Below are 13,881 nucleotides of genomic sequence, written 5' to 3'. Positions count from 1 at the left end.
ATTACGAGTTTGCATTGCGCAATCCGGTATTCGCTACGTCAACATTCAGTATCGCATTATCGGCATTCGCGTTCACTTTGTGATTGTTGGCGATCTCATTCTTTAGTTCCTCATTTTGCAGTATGGGGCGCTGCGGTGTTTTCTGCTATTCGGAATTCATCGGACTTTGCCCCAGTAATTGAAGCATCCGGAAATAGAATAGAATGTTCGCAATTCATTTCTCGTTTATTTTTGCCTGAAATAACGGACTATTTGTAGCATACACAGGCACTAGGTAATTATAGTTCAGACAATTTCAGTGTTTTGGTGATGTTGAATTGACATAATATGACCACAGGGACATGTCTAGTCTATATCAAAATAGCCAGTAATACCTAGATTATTTAAGGATTAACATCAATTATTTTTTCTGTTATACAGTCATAACAGAAAAAACTGGAGTGTACTCTAAATAAACCGCGAAGCGGTTTATGAAGGGAGTACACTCCAGTTTTTTAGGTTATGACTGTATAACAGAACAAATAATTTATGTTAATTCTTATAATTTAATTTCGTCTTATACACACCAAGATATTTCACTTTCTTTGGCGAACTCTTTTCTGTGATAAATTATTACGCAACGTCATCAGCCAATCAAAAATGACGTTACATTTCGCAACGTCAAAAATTTTGTTATGGAGGTATAACAAAATTATTTCAGCCAATGAAAATGCGTGTTTCATACAAAATTAAATTATTATATATAAAGACAAATTTGCACATAAGAGAGTTACTAAATAAGGAGGGTAAAGCATTTTTAAAACATTCCAGACTACTGTTTGTATAATTATGAATACATGAATACATGAATGATAATAAAGGAAATGATAAGGTTCAATTCGCATAACACAATGTTAATGTTGTACACAAGAATGCAATAACGGATAGTGTAATATTTACTTGAATTCCGTTCCATAGGTAATAATATTTTGTCTTGAGCGATAGATTGCTAATAGTTCGAGGCCCAGTGTGGGCTTTGTATTTTTCATTACTCCTTTTTATTACAGATTTGGTGCCGTTGACCACTCCAAGTGAAAGCTATAGGAGATTGAGAGGCTTCCTTGGAGCTAAAGAACTTGGGATGTGATTGTCTTCGGAGTGAAGACTTTGTGAAAAAGGGGGTAGTGTAAAAGTAGAGAGTATAAGGTCCCCTTACTAGCTCAGGCTAGCAGGAGTTTCCCTTCAGTCTAGTGGTAGGTGTATACCTATAAGAGCGAGGTCACTAGTTCGAACCCTAGCGCGGGCAACATATCTTCCATTACTCCTTCATATTACGCATATTAAACACATATTATGGCGGGCGTCTGCTTCCGGTTAGTTTAGCCGCTATTCCTACTTTATCAATGTATAGTAGGAATAGGGCCAAATATCTTTTCTTAAATCCTTTTATTTCATGAATACTTACCAGGACCAGACGCCTGTGGTTATAAGGTTCTATTTACACATACCCCTGAAAGGTGACATGCCTGCATCACCAGCTACAGTATTGCATGTATTTCATTTCGAATGTCAAATGATGATTAAAAAAAAGTTATACGCAGCTTACTCAAAATTAAAAAGAACCTTACTCAGGACAGCCGTCATTACTTTATATTCCGGTAAATAGATGGTCGGGTGGCACAGTGGTAACACACTTGCCTTTCACCTACGCGGCCGGGGTTCGAATCCCGATTTGACCTTAAAGGGTATATAGGTCACCTACCCGACCGATTTCCTCCCATAAAACTAGGTCCCCTCGCGCGCTTCCATTCGAGCCAATAATGGATAACTTAAGTTTACATATTTTTTTTATAATCTCTCTTAGTAAGACACTTGTGAATATCGGGAAACAGTTGTCTTCTTTGACATTAGTGTATGCTTGTCAGGGTTATTTGTTTTAACGCAAATGATCGTCTTAATCATAGCAAGCTGTTCATAAAAGGTCACATGAACATATCAATAAATTCACCGCTCTGGCTTTAGAGGGCAATTTATTCAATTCCGTTTATTCCAAATATGGACCAGTTTTGTGTATTTGAACGTAAATAATAACGCCTCGTACCGCTAACCAGGAAGGATAAAATTATTCAAGACTGCACGGTCCCATGGATAATGATAATGTCGTATGACGCGTTCGAACGACAGTGTAATTTGATTGAGTATCATCCATCACAGCAAGGTAACAACTATAAGTGGTATTATACCATTTCTCTTTGTCAATTAGCAGAATTGTTCAAACACGAGTTCATGTAATCTTTTCTAATTATTTACTTGAATAAATTTGATGTTAAATATCGCGTGTACAGAAACTACGCATGGCTGGTGAAACGTTGTATTAACTCATTTGACCTTCAGATCCATAAATAAACTACAGCTTATTAACCAACATTCCCGATTCCATGACTTTAGACCAGGTTCCACACAGGAAGCTGGTAACTGACTTAATAAGAGTGCATGTACGAGTATTTAGGGAGAAATCACTGAATACATACATAGTGTATATAAATCTTGACTCCGATTAAGACTCTAAACATCAGATGATATATGATAAGTTATTAACTATGCTGTAAGTGAAATGTTAAAGATGAATGCTTAATTCAGATGTATGGTGTCTAGGAAATATTAAAGGGCCATTCCTTCGTTCGGACATCAGAAACATGCCCAATTTCTATTGATCAAATCTTTATGTCCGAACGATGATTATATGAGTGTCTTTGCCTACAAGTAATGAAATAAACACCGAAATGTACAGGAAAAATACGTATCGTATGTCTTTGCGGTAATTAGTGATACTTCGGGTCGAATTAGGAATTTTCTGGACTAAATACTAAAAGAACTTTGGTTTATCTTGAGAGGAAATCTGCCGTATTATTGTAAAGGTTATAACTTATACTACTTTGAAAATACATATTTTCAAGTAAGTTTTATTTTGACGACCTAAACTTTATTCAAAGGAACATAGGAATGCCCCGCTAAGTATAAAGGTATGATATAAATGAATTTTATATATGAATGCTTCAATATACAGATGTATGGTGCGTATTAAATGTCCGATATGAATGGAAGCTTTGGTATTCTGTGTATAAAATGTTTCAATATGAACAGGGGGTTCAACCTAAATCGTAGGACACGTCGTTTTTACCATTATTTAGATTATGTTGGCATCTTATATATTAACTATTTAAAATGTCGTTAACCTCAACAACAGTAAAAATACTTGAATGATCTTGAATAGACAGCTGTATTTGAAGTGCGAGTGTTCCTGATTAGTTTTAATTTTAATATCTATATTTTCAAATGAAGCGCTGATGATATATGTACCTGTTGATTATAAACCTTGTTTATTTTCTGGTGATGTGTATACATTGTACTTGGCAGGTTGCTTCAGATCTTTCTTTGATTTGGCCAAATATCAAGCAGGTATTGTTAAATCAGGTTTACGTTTTTAGTCCCCTGCCGTTTGAGAAACGGGGGGACTTTAGGTCTGTCTGTCCGTCCGTCTGTCTGTCTGTCTGTCTGTCTGTCTCGCAACAATTGTCCGGACAACTCCTTCTAAAGTACTACTCCGATTTTAACGAAACTTGGTATACATGATCAGTATAACATGTAGTTGTGCATCCCACATTTTTAATTTTTTTTTTCGAAAAAACATTTTTCAAAATGGCCGCCGGCTTCTCATTGGTTGAGGCTTGTCCGGACAACTCCTCCTAAAGTACTACTCCGATATTAACGAAACTTGGTATACATGATCAGTATAACATGTAGTTGTGCATCCCACATTTTTTATTTTTTTTTCGAAAAACCATTTTTCAAAATGGCCGCCGGCTTCTCATTGGTTGAGGCTTGTCCGGACAACTCCTCCTAAAGTACTATTCCGATTTTAACGAAGCTTGGTATACATGATCAGTATAACATGTAGTTGTGCATTCCACATTTTTTTTTTTTTCACAAAAACATTTTTCAAAATGGCCGCCGGCTTCTCATTGGTTGAGGTTTGTCCGGACAACTCCTCCTAAAGTACTTCTCCGATTTTAACGAAACTTGGTATACATTATCAGTATAACATGTAGTTGTGCATCCCACATTTTTTTTTCACAAAAACATTTTTCAAAATGGCCGCCGGCTTCTCATTGGTTGAGGTTTGTCCGGACAACTCCTCCTAAAGTACTACTCCGATTTTAGCGAAACATGGTATACAAGATCAGTATAACATGTAGTTGTGCATCCCACATTTTTTTTTCGAAAAACCATTTTTCAAAATGGCCGTCGGCTTCTCATTGGTTGAGGCTTGTCCGTACAACTCCTCCTAAAGTACTTCTCCGATTTTAAAGAAACTTTGTATACATGATCAGTATAACATGTAGTTGTGCATCCCACATTTGTTTTTTCACAAAAACATTTTTCAAAATGGCCGTCGGCTTCTCATTGGTTGAGGTTTGTCCGGACAACTCCTCCTAAAGTACTACTCCGATTTTAGCGAAACATGGTATACAAGATCAGTATAACATGTAGTTGTGCATCCCACATTTTTTTTTCGAAAAACCATTTTTCAAAATGGCCGTCGGCTTCTCATTGGTTGAGGCTTGTCCGTACAACTCCTCCTAAAGTACTTCTCCGATTTTAAAGAAACTTTGTATACATGATCAGTATAACATGTAGCTGTGCATCCCACATTTGTTTTTTCAAAAATCTTTTTTTTCAAAATGGCCGTCGGCTTCTCATTGGTTGAGGCTTGTCTGGACAACCCCTCCCAAAGTACTACTCCGATTTTAACGAAACTTGGTATACATGATCAGTATAACGTGTAGTTGTGCATCCCACATTTTTTTTTCGAAAAACCATTTTTCAAAATGGCCGCCGGCTTCTCATTGATTGAGGCTTGTCCGTACAACTCCTCCTAAAGTGCTACTCCGATTTTAACGAAACTTGGTATACATGATCAGTATAACATGTAGTTATAAAAATGGGAAATAAATAGGTGCAGTCCTAGCTCAGGCAGGGGACTTTGTATTGCTGTTGCAATACTATCTATCCTGGTTTTCTCTATATATACATTTCATTAAATACTGTACCATGTGTCAGGTACTGAATGTAGGTCGGTGTTTTTTCTGGGGGTTACTACAGAACCTAGACCACCCATACATGACACTGGCTGTTAATGTAAATTGGACGAAAAACCAAAAACATAAAATGAAACCAAAAATGTTTTACACTGATGTTATGGTGCAGTGTAATTGTTTGAAGATTAACATCCCCGTAGTCAGTCTTAGCTCTCCTGTCCGAATGACAAGTCAGCATATATCATGTAGTGTGTCGTCAACTTTTCAATGTCCCTATCATGAAACTGGAAGTGAATTGAAAGAGGATATCTAACATTTCTTTTTTGAAATATCAAAATATAATAGCTTTTAACAGCTTCTATAGAAAAAGCTCTCAGGTCAGGGATAATGTATACAATGCAAGTTAATTATATCGGATATCAATATAGCTTACAAATGTATAGGAACCGAGGAGAACCAGAACACTGAGGATATGATGACCATTAAAGTAAACCCTGTCTGTATTACTGTAAGGTAGACAGTAACGTAAAGTAAACCCTATCTGTATTACTGTAAGGTAGACAGTAACGTAAAGTTAACCCTATCTGTATTACTGTAAGGTAGACAGTAACGTAAAGTTAACCCTATCTGTATTACTGTAAGGTAGACAGTAACGTAAAGTTAACCCTATCTGTATTACTATAAGGTAGACAGTAACGTAAAGTTAACCCTGTCTGTATTACTGTAAGGTAGACAGTAACGTAAAGTAAACCCTATCTGTAATGAAACGAAACGTCGTTCCAGAGAAAGATACTGGATTACCAATCTCCAAACCTGCTACCCTCAGGGTATGAACGAACGTTAAAGACGTCTTCTGGATGTACTCTCCATCTGACCATTATATTTGACTATTCATGTAGTTAATTATTCAATTTGTTAAAATTTTCATAATTGCTGTACTTTTTGGGGCATCTATTCATTGTTGCTCTTTGAGACTCACATTTGGTCGCCTCCCGCCATCATGCAACAGCATCTTGGTCCGAGTTGACCCGAATCGTCTGTTTCCCGTAGCGTCCTGTAGGGACACTTCGGCATTCGTATTTCTTATATTTTCAGTCTTGATAAATATTTGTAGTAGTTTTTTCACACCACTCTCTATAATTCTAATGATCTAAAACATATTTTTCTGAAGTTTTTCAGACTTTGTACACGATATTTTATCAATCACTGAAGAGACGATAATGCAATATTTTGTATATGAATGCAATGTCGTCCACTAGCAGTATTTAGGGACGAATCGTCTTTGAACTCTTCGACATATACTTTCACGTGCGGGGGAATTCAAAATATCTCTGCCGTTGGTCGCATAGCGTTCTAGTGTTGAACATGATGCAGTCACGCTAGTATCCGCCTTCGGCCCACGTTTGCCGAAGGATTCATTGTGGTTTCTCCAGTTACTAAAACATTATTCTTATTGTATTTTATTGTATTTCCAGTACTTCTTATATATATTATGTGATTGTATTTGTAATTTTTTGTGTTTTGATAAAGGGGCGGATTGCCTCGAAAATTTAACAAACCTTATTGTTTACACTGTTTGAATTACTTCTTTGCCCCATATATATATATATATATATATACATGTATAATAAATGTACACACATAATCCTCTGGTAAGAGGATCATGTTTGTAGATTTGAATTATCTATTTTGAAAACCGATACAATGGAAATAGATATACGATATGAACATTGAGTCTGCCAATTATTGTCTAATTATTACATCTCACATAATTTGGATCAATTACTGGAGCACCATTGAATGATCATTGAATAATTAATGATAACTTGAACTGGCTTGTCATAGAGGTTTATTACATGATTTGAACATTGCCTGCCAGGTGTCTTCCAGTCTAGCCAACATTTGCGATTTTAGGTGAGAAATAGGAAGAGGGAAATGTTGGCCCGAGTGGAATAGGTGTATTTAATTAAAACAACACTGGTGTTTACTATCAAAACACTGACAGCTAATGCAGGTAGACACAGGTAAACAAACTCATGAGAGAATGAAGTCATCACATTTTGAACATTTTCTAATATGTTTTATTTCATTTACCAGTTACAAATAATTCATTAACAATTTAGTTATCACAGTTATGAAGACTTGCATACATATCATTTAAAATATATTATAATATCAATCTTAACTACAACATCTCTATTTTATCTATAATATTTATTCATCAATATTTATAAACTAAATGCATGTAAAATTATGTAGTTCATATCACAAGTTATTTTCAGTCAAACATGATTTAAATAACCAGTCATAAGACCTCACCATAGTATTTAAAACATTTACCATTATGGAAAAAGGACTTCCTACATCACAATTTGATCCAAATAATTTTATTTTTAATATATTTAATAAGAAAAACATTATTGTAAAATCTTGAAAAAACGAAACAGTTGAATTATCACAGAATCAGTATAAAAAAACATATAGAATTTAAGAATGAGCACTAGTATTTAACTTGCATTGGTAACTACAAGTTTAGCTAAAACACTTTATTGACAAGTGTAATTTACGTATATGCTTATATACCAAAACGTATAAATCAATGCCCTATTGGTAAGATAATTCCGTATAATATAGTATTTATAAATATAAATTTTAATGCAAAATGTTCACATCACAGGTTATATTACAGTTCAAAATTTTCAAGCAAATATGTAGTTAGGTTTTACTCATTTAGATGAATAAAATGAGAAGCTTTGTCAGCATAAACGTAAAGTTCGCCATTCCCGAATCTGTCCCTCGGGCTGCACAATCTAGTACCACTGCGCTGGTACATGGCCTTCTCCCTCCTTGGTTTGCCAGAGACTTGTATATCAGAGTCTGGTTTTGCTAGGAATTTTCTCTAACAAAGTCTTGACATCTACATCGGACTCCCTATATCCCTCATCATACAGTACCGAAATGTCATCTCTACATCTTTTCTTCACTACAAATACATCAGCAGGTCGTGATTCTGTCAATATTTTCCAACAGGAATATTATCAACAATGGTTAATGATGCAATTTAAATATGATCTCTTCTAACACTCTATGGCCTTTCTTGTCATAATGGAATACTTGTACCCAGCATTTGGTAGATTAGTGTCTCAATCTTTGATCGCTGTCAGAAGGGGTTGGATTACAAGTCTCATGTAAATGCAGGATCAGACGGTAGGCCTACCGGATCACGGAGTTCCATTACGGGTTATATCGAGTCTACCATATATTTAATGTGATGTTATTTTGTCAAGTGAAAGTGTATGACCTGTGAACGCTATCAGAAAGCGTATAAACGGGTACGTATTCTGTATTTACAGTATATATAATCCGGAGTATATCATCATATATATTGATAAAAAAAAAAAAAAAACAAAAGATCTGAAAACTGAAATCAAGTGATGGGAGACAACATGATATCAATATTGATGGTTAGCACATGCACAGTTACAATATAGCTATTAGCCAGTTTCCTGGGCTCCAACATCAGATATGGTATGTTTTCAGGCACAGATGCCCGATTTCTAATTAGGGGATAGTAAGTTGTTTTGAGTGGCTATACTGGCGATTAGAACATGAAATTTGGTTTGAACTCGAGACCGATAGGTCGAGAGTTTAAACCAAATTTCATGTTCTAATCGCCAGTATAGCCACGAAAAACAACGTACTATCCCCATTCTAACACGTTTACTATCGCATATATTTAGAAACATTGTTTTACAGTGCTACAAGTACGCTGTTACGTACTCTGTGACCTACGTTAGTGACGTGTCATACTGTGGCGGATTGACCAATCAGAGAGAAGCTATCAAAGTCGGTCAATTGGCCACGCCCATACTGGCGAGAGCTCGGTCTGTATGTTAACGAAGCGGGGTATTTGGATTGTTGTGAAAGTCCTGTTTCCGAAGATTTAACGACATATTTGGATTTACGCAGTATGCTTAACGACATGTGCATTTTAACAAAGTCAGGGTTGATGTGTTTCTACAGGCTCAACCGTTATGTGAAGTTGTGTGCAGTTGTTCCATTTCATTTCGGATTTTACTTGACCTTAGATGCTTACACACGGACGAAATGAACGTTTCAATCAATAAATGACGGTAAGAATGATGTTAACGATTTTTGTTAAATTTATTAAGTTAATTCATTCTATTCGATTTCTTCACTTTCGATTCCAATATCACGGGTCATCAATCATAAATGGTGCAGAGTGTTGAATTTCGCTACGAGTCGAACTTGACGCCATATTGTTTTGATTAGAAACGGGGCGTGGCTTAACACGATATGTCATGGTTCTATCGCAGATTAGAAGTCGGTCCGCAACCAATCAAAACACGCGTTGCAAACGAATCGTGTTAGAATAATCCATATAATATATATATATAAATTCAACTCTTCTACTATATAAATTTATATAAAAGTAAAAGTTTATATTGTAGTTAAGTGGATTATATATATATACATATGTATATCATATATGGATTATTAGAAACAGGGCACCTGTGGTTTCAGTGCCAGAGGAAGCTCCGGTTATAGCTATCTTCTCATACTTCATTTCTCTTTTTATTTGGAAGATCAAGATTTTAAAAGGAGGGTACAGTTTTGAAGACAATGATGGACCAGTATCTACATACATTTATCATACGTTTTATAAAGGAACTACAGGGACTATATATATACTGTCTAGTACATAGTAGGGGAGGTAAATCTTGTTATCAGCGTCGACTGGCAACGTTATTGTATTAATACAGCGATGATTATTTTTAATGTAATTTAATCAATGCATGTAGCCTAATATCCAATTTAAATTGCAATTACCAAATACATGTTTATGAAAATGAAATAAGCTATAACGTCACAGGACCCCATTTGGTACAATTTTTACACATTTATTCTAATATAGAAAATACTCACGTGAGAATTTCAAATTAATGTTGATATTTTACTAAGACAACCTTTAGTACTTCCAACTGCATGATCAAAAAATAAATAGTACGTGATAGCTATTTATAGATCCGCTTTTTTTGTGTTACGTAACTTCCGGTCTGGAGCATGCAGAGAGGACCCCATTTGGTACAAAGTGGTGAGACATCGATTTTTTCAATTATTTCCAAAAATATCATCAATAATGTGAGCGATTGCGATGGTAATACATATATTATTACTTATGACATCAGTATTTTTCCAAAATATCAGTCATTTGTGTATAAATACAATAGCTAGAAATACAAATATCCCGGCCCGTATTTCCCGTATTTTTTTCCATTGAGCTCGAGTCCACGTGATTTCATTGAACGATGTTTTGTGACAAATATCATAAATGCACATGTATGTAAAGTGGTTTCACAACTTTTTATAAGTGGCAATACATTATACTTCTTTTAGGATGATGAAAATTGCATAAAAAAAATATAAATAATAGATTACTAAATTAGAATATTGAAGTAAGGGGCACTTGTCGCTGTCAGGAGGTATGTAGAATGCTCCAGTGAGGACATTCCTACTAGCCGTCGGGCAGCTCAGATGTATGTCTACAGGATACATATTGAACCACAGGGACATTACAATATAATATTAAAAGTATGCATAAAATGTATAGGGGTCATATCTGATCAGTTTAAAGTTATAAACATGTTACATTGAGTATCATTGTCCCTGTGATTGAACAGTTATAATATAAAATAACAAAAACACAAAGTTTGTTTCATGTTGGTGACTATTACTGGCAGTATCATTTATTAATTTTGCCTTCTTTTGTTTATTTTTTTCCCGGGGTAATTATTGAAATGAAATATTACAAGAAAAACCTTTAAAATGACAATAAATTTATTTTAATCAATCAATCAATTAAAACACTCTTGATGGAAAGTCAAGAAACCTTATTTAAAATTGAATACATGTATTTAAAACATGATGACATTAGCACAAGTGTTATTCTCGCAACATAACACGAGTAAGATTTAACAAGATATCACAGTTCATGTAAAAATGTCAACAAATTAATTTGAATATAATTAGATTGATCACTTACATCATACAGGAAGTTAGGATGAAATGAAAGATATTGAATTTTTGAATAAATGTACTAGTAATTCTCACAAGTGTGACTAAAGAAATAGTTATAATACTATTGTAATGTACATGTATATATAGAGTATATGCTAAAACACTAATATAGTGTGAGTTAAGAACATTCAATCAACAGAAGTGAAATTAAAAGTTAACCATATTGTTTCTCAACTTGCAGGGCACATTTGGCAACACCAGGATGAATCTGATGCCTTCCTCATTTCAAATGTGCGGTACACTCTGGGTGGAAAACAATATGCATGAAAGGACTTTTTACAGAAGTAGCATGTCACCCACAGGGGCTTGGCACGATTTTCCAAATGATAATGGTGAAACCAGTAGCCACATTAGGTACCAGCGTATCTAACCCAAAGGATATCTTCCTCCTCATCATTACATTGATCACTGATGTTGCAAATTTTGCATGTAAATATTTCTTCTGCAAGTTCATTGCATTTGTTCTGTAGATGAAAGATTAAAGTATGAGTTAAACCATAGCCGTGTTGTTATTTGTGTGTAAAAAGGTTCTAACTAACAAAACATAGCCTTTACTGCTCAATTCCCCCGACAGCAATGCTAACTTAGGAAGCCACTATATCAGTCCCTAATTGTCCTGTTACCTGTAAAAATCAAAAGTAATTACAAGAGAGTGACCGATCGCCATCTGCAGAGGCGTTTGTTTCCTCAACCCCACTGGTGACAGCAAGCCATTCAACCATGGCCCAGACAACAAGAATGGTCAGGTGGTAATTAAATCATTATTAAGACCAACAAAAGAGGATAAAGCAATAGTTATGTCGGTCATAATTGTTTTACTTACAAAAACAACCAAATGCAAATCTGACAGAACAGCAGGAGAGTTCCGAGTGTCTTTGTATACACTATAGTTATTGACTGAACCAGAAATGGGTATTTATTAAATTAAATCCCAACATGGATTTCAGAAAATATATCTCAAAATAAACGCTTAGGATTGAAATTATCAGAGAAAAATTATCTTTAATTTTAAAGGGTTAATGTTGTAATAGAAAAGATATTTCAAACCTTTTTTTTCCCAAAATATTGATGATTAATGAAAATTGTTTTAATAAGAATTATCTTTACCTTTTTTCTATGTTGAGTATTTGTCGGACTAGACATTCATTATAGGATGATATTGTGAAGATTTTTTTATACTATTGGCTTACTATAAATTATTAAAACTATCAACTTCTGAAGTTCAGTGTTTGTGTCGTATAAATAATTAAAAATTAATTAGGAATTTGTCTTTTATTCATTTGTTTTATTGTTTAAATATACTAAATCAGGAGATATATATGGTAATGTACAGTAATCAGATTTGGTTTGTTTCTTTGTTTATAAGGGACATAACTTGTTGAACATCTATATGTAGGACACCTCTCTATAAATAACACTTGTCTCTTAGGTGTACTTTATACACAGGTTCTACTTGTACATTGGGTTTTCATTCATTAAAACTAATAATAAATAATATGTTAGAATATGTTGCATACTCCGGCAAGATCTTGTTCGATATAATATGTTGATCAATTTTATCACTTAGCCTAGCCGGCCTGTTCATGCATGTGTTACAGTCATGCCATAAGTTAGGACATAAAGACTGAAACAAAAGGGTGGGCTTGGCATTTTATAAATGGGGTCTTTTTCAGAAAAAAAATGGGTTCATATTCTCATTTGAATGGAAAAAAAATTGGGAGTCCCAGAGTGTTTTAGGTGTTAATATCAGCTTGGTGGGAATTGGTGAATGTAAAAAAAATATATATATATACGTATTCATGTCATAAATATTATATTAATTTGTATTTATTTTTTCTTCATGATAATATTGCTAATGATAATGCATATCATTGAAAGGAAATGGTGAATTACTTTTTCTCCAATGTACAGAGGATATTTCCCATTTATGCATGTTAAAAGTATAAGAAGGATTATTATGAATTAAATTATTTATTGAATTATTTCGCTTCAGTTTTCAGTGAATGCCCATTTATGTTAAGTATTCATAGTAAAAGGGAAATAACTCTTAATAAAGGCCTTAAAAAATCCGGACTTATCGTTGATCAAGCACCTGTGAGAGTGTATTAGAGATCAACTTCCGACATGCGCACAAATAGTCTTACTGCAATGGCGAAGCGGGGAAGTTCGAATTGCAGGTACAGCACACTGAAAATGAGTGTATGTTCACTTTATAAGGCAAGTACCTGTGTAATACGAACAACGAAGACTTTTAGGACTATAAGAAATCATTTGGATTGATAAATGTGGCGGAAAACATTTCAAAAGTTGATATAACACTGTCGTCGAAAGGCAAAACTATGCACAAAACGGATGTTTTCCTATAACTTACCCATTTAAATATCTTGTATTAAGCAAGCTGGATCGCTGCATACCTCAAAATTGACGCTGAAATGACCGTTTATGTTTACATTATGACGCCATAAAATCTTGGGTCATGGAATGGACATGCGAGGATTTGGGAGCTATTTTATCAAATTTTGTACCAAATGGGGTCTTGTACCAAATGGGGTCCTGTGACGTTACATGGTATTCTAGTACTGGTGAGAGATATAATTTAAAGTCAAATGTATATATACATGTTCAGGGTAGCATTTGTAAAATCAAACTATTTACATTAGACATATCGACCTGTTTTCAGCATGTTGCCATCAACAACAAGATT

At 34.5% G+C, this 13,881-nt stretch overlaps 1 long non-coding RNA gene across 1 annotated transcript; it reads left to right on the top strand.

The window, feature by feature from the left end:
* The first annotated feature begins 9,962 nt into the window (after positions 1–9,962).
* On the top strand, positions 9,963–11,677 carry LOC117334555. The gene is made up of 2 exons (XR_004534194.1): positions 9,963–10,194; positions 11,359–11,677. It is a non-coding gene; the product is annotated as an uncharacterized LOC117334555 (long non-coding RNA).
* The last annotated feature ends 2,204 nt before the right edge of the window (positions 11,678–13,881 follow it).

This window comes from Pecten maximus, chromosome 1 (genome assembly GCF_902652985.1).
Source record: "Pecten maximus chromosome 1, xPecMax1.1, whole genome shotgun sequence".
Lineage (NCBI taxonomy): Eukaryota > Metazoa > Mollusca > Bivalvia > Pectinida > Pectinidae > Pecten > Pecten maximus.
This window is presented reverse-complemented; position numbering and strand designations above follow the sequence as displayed.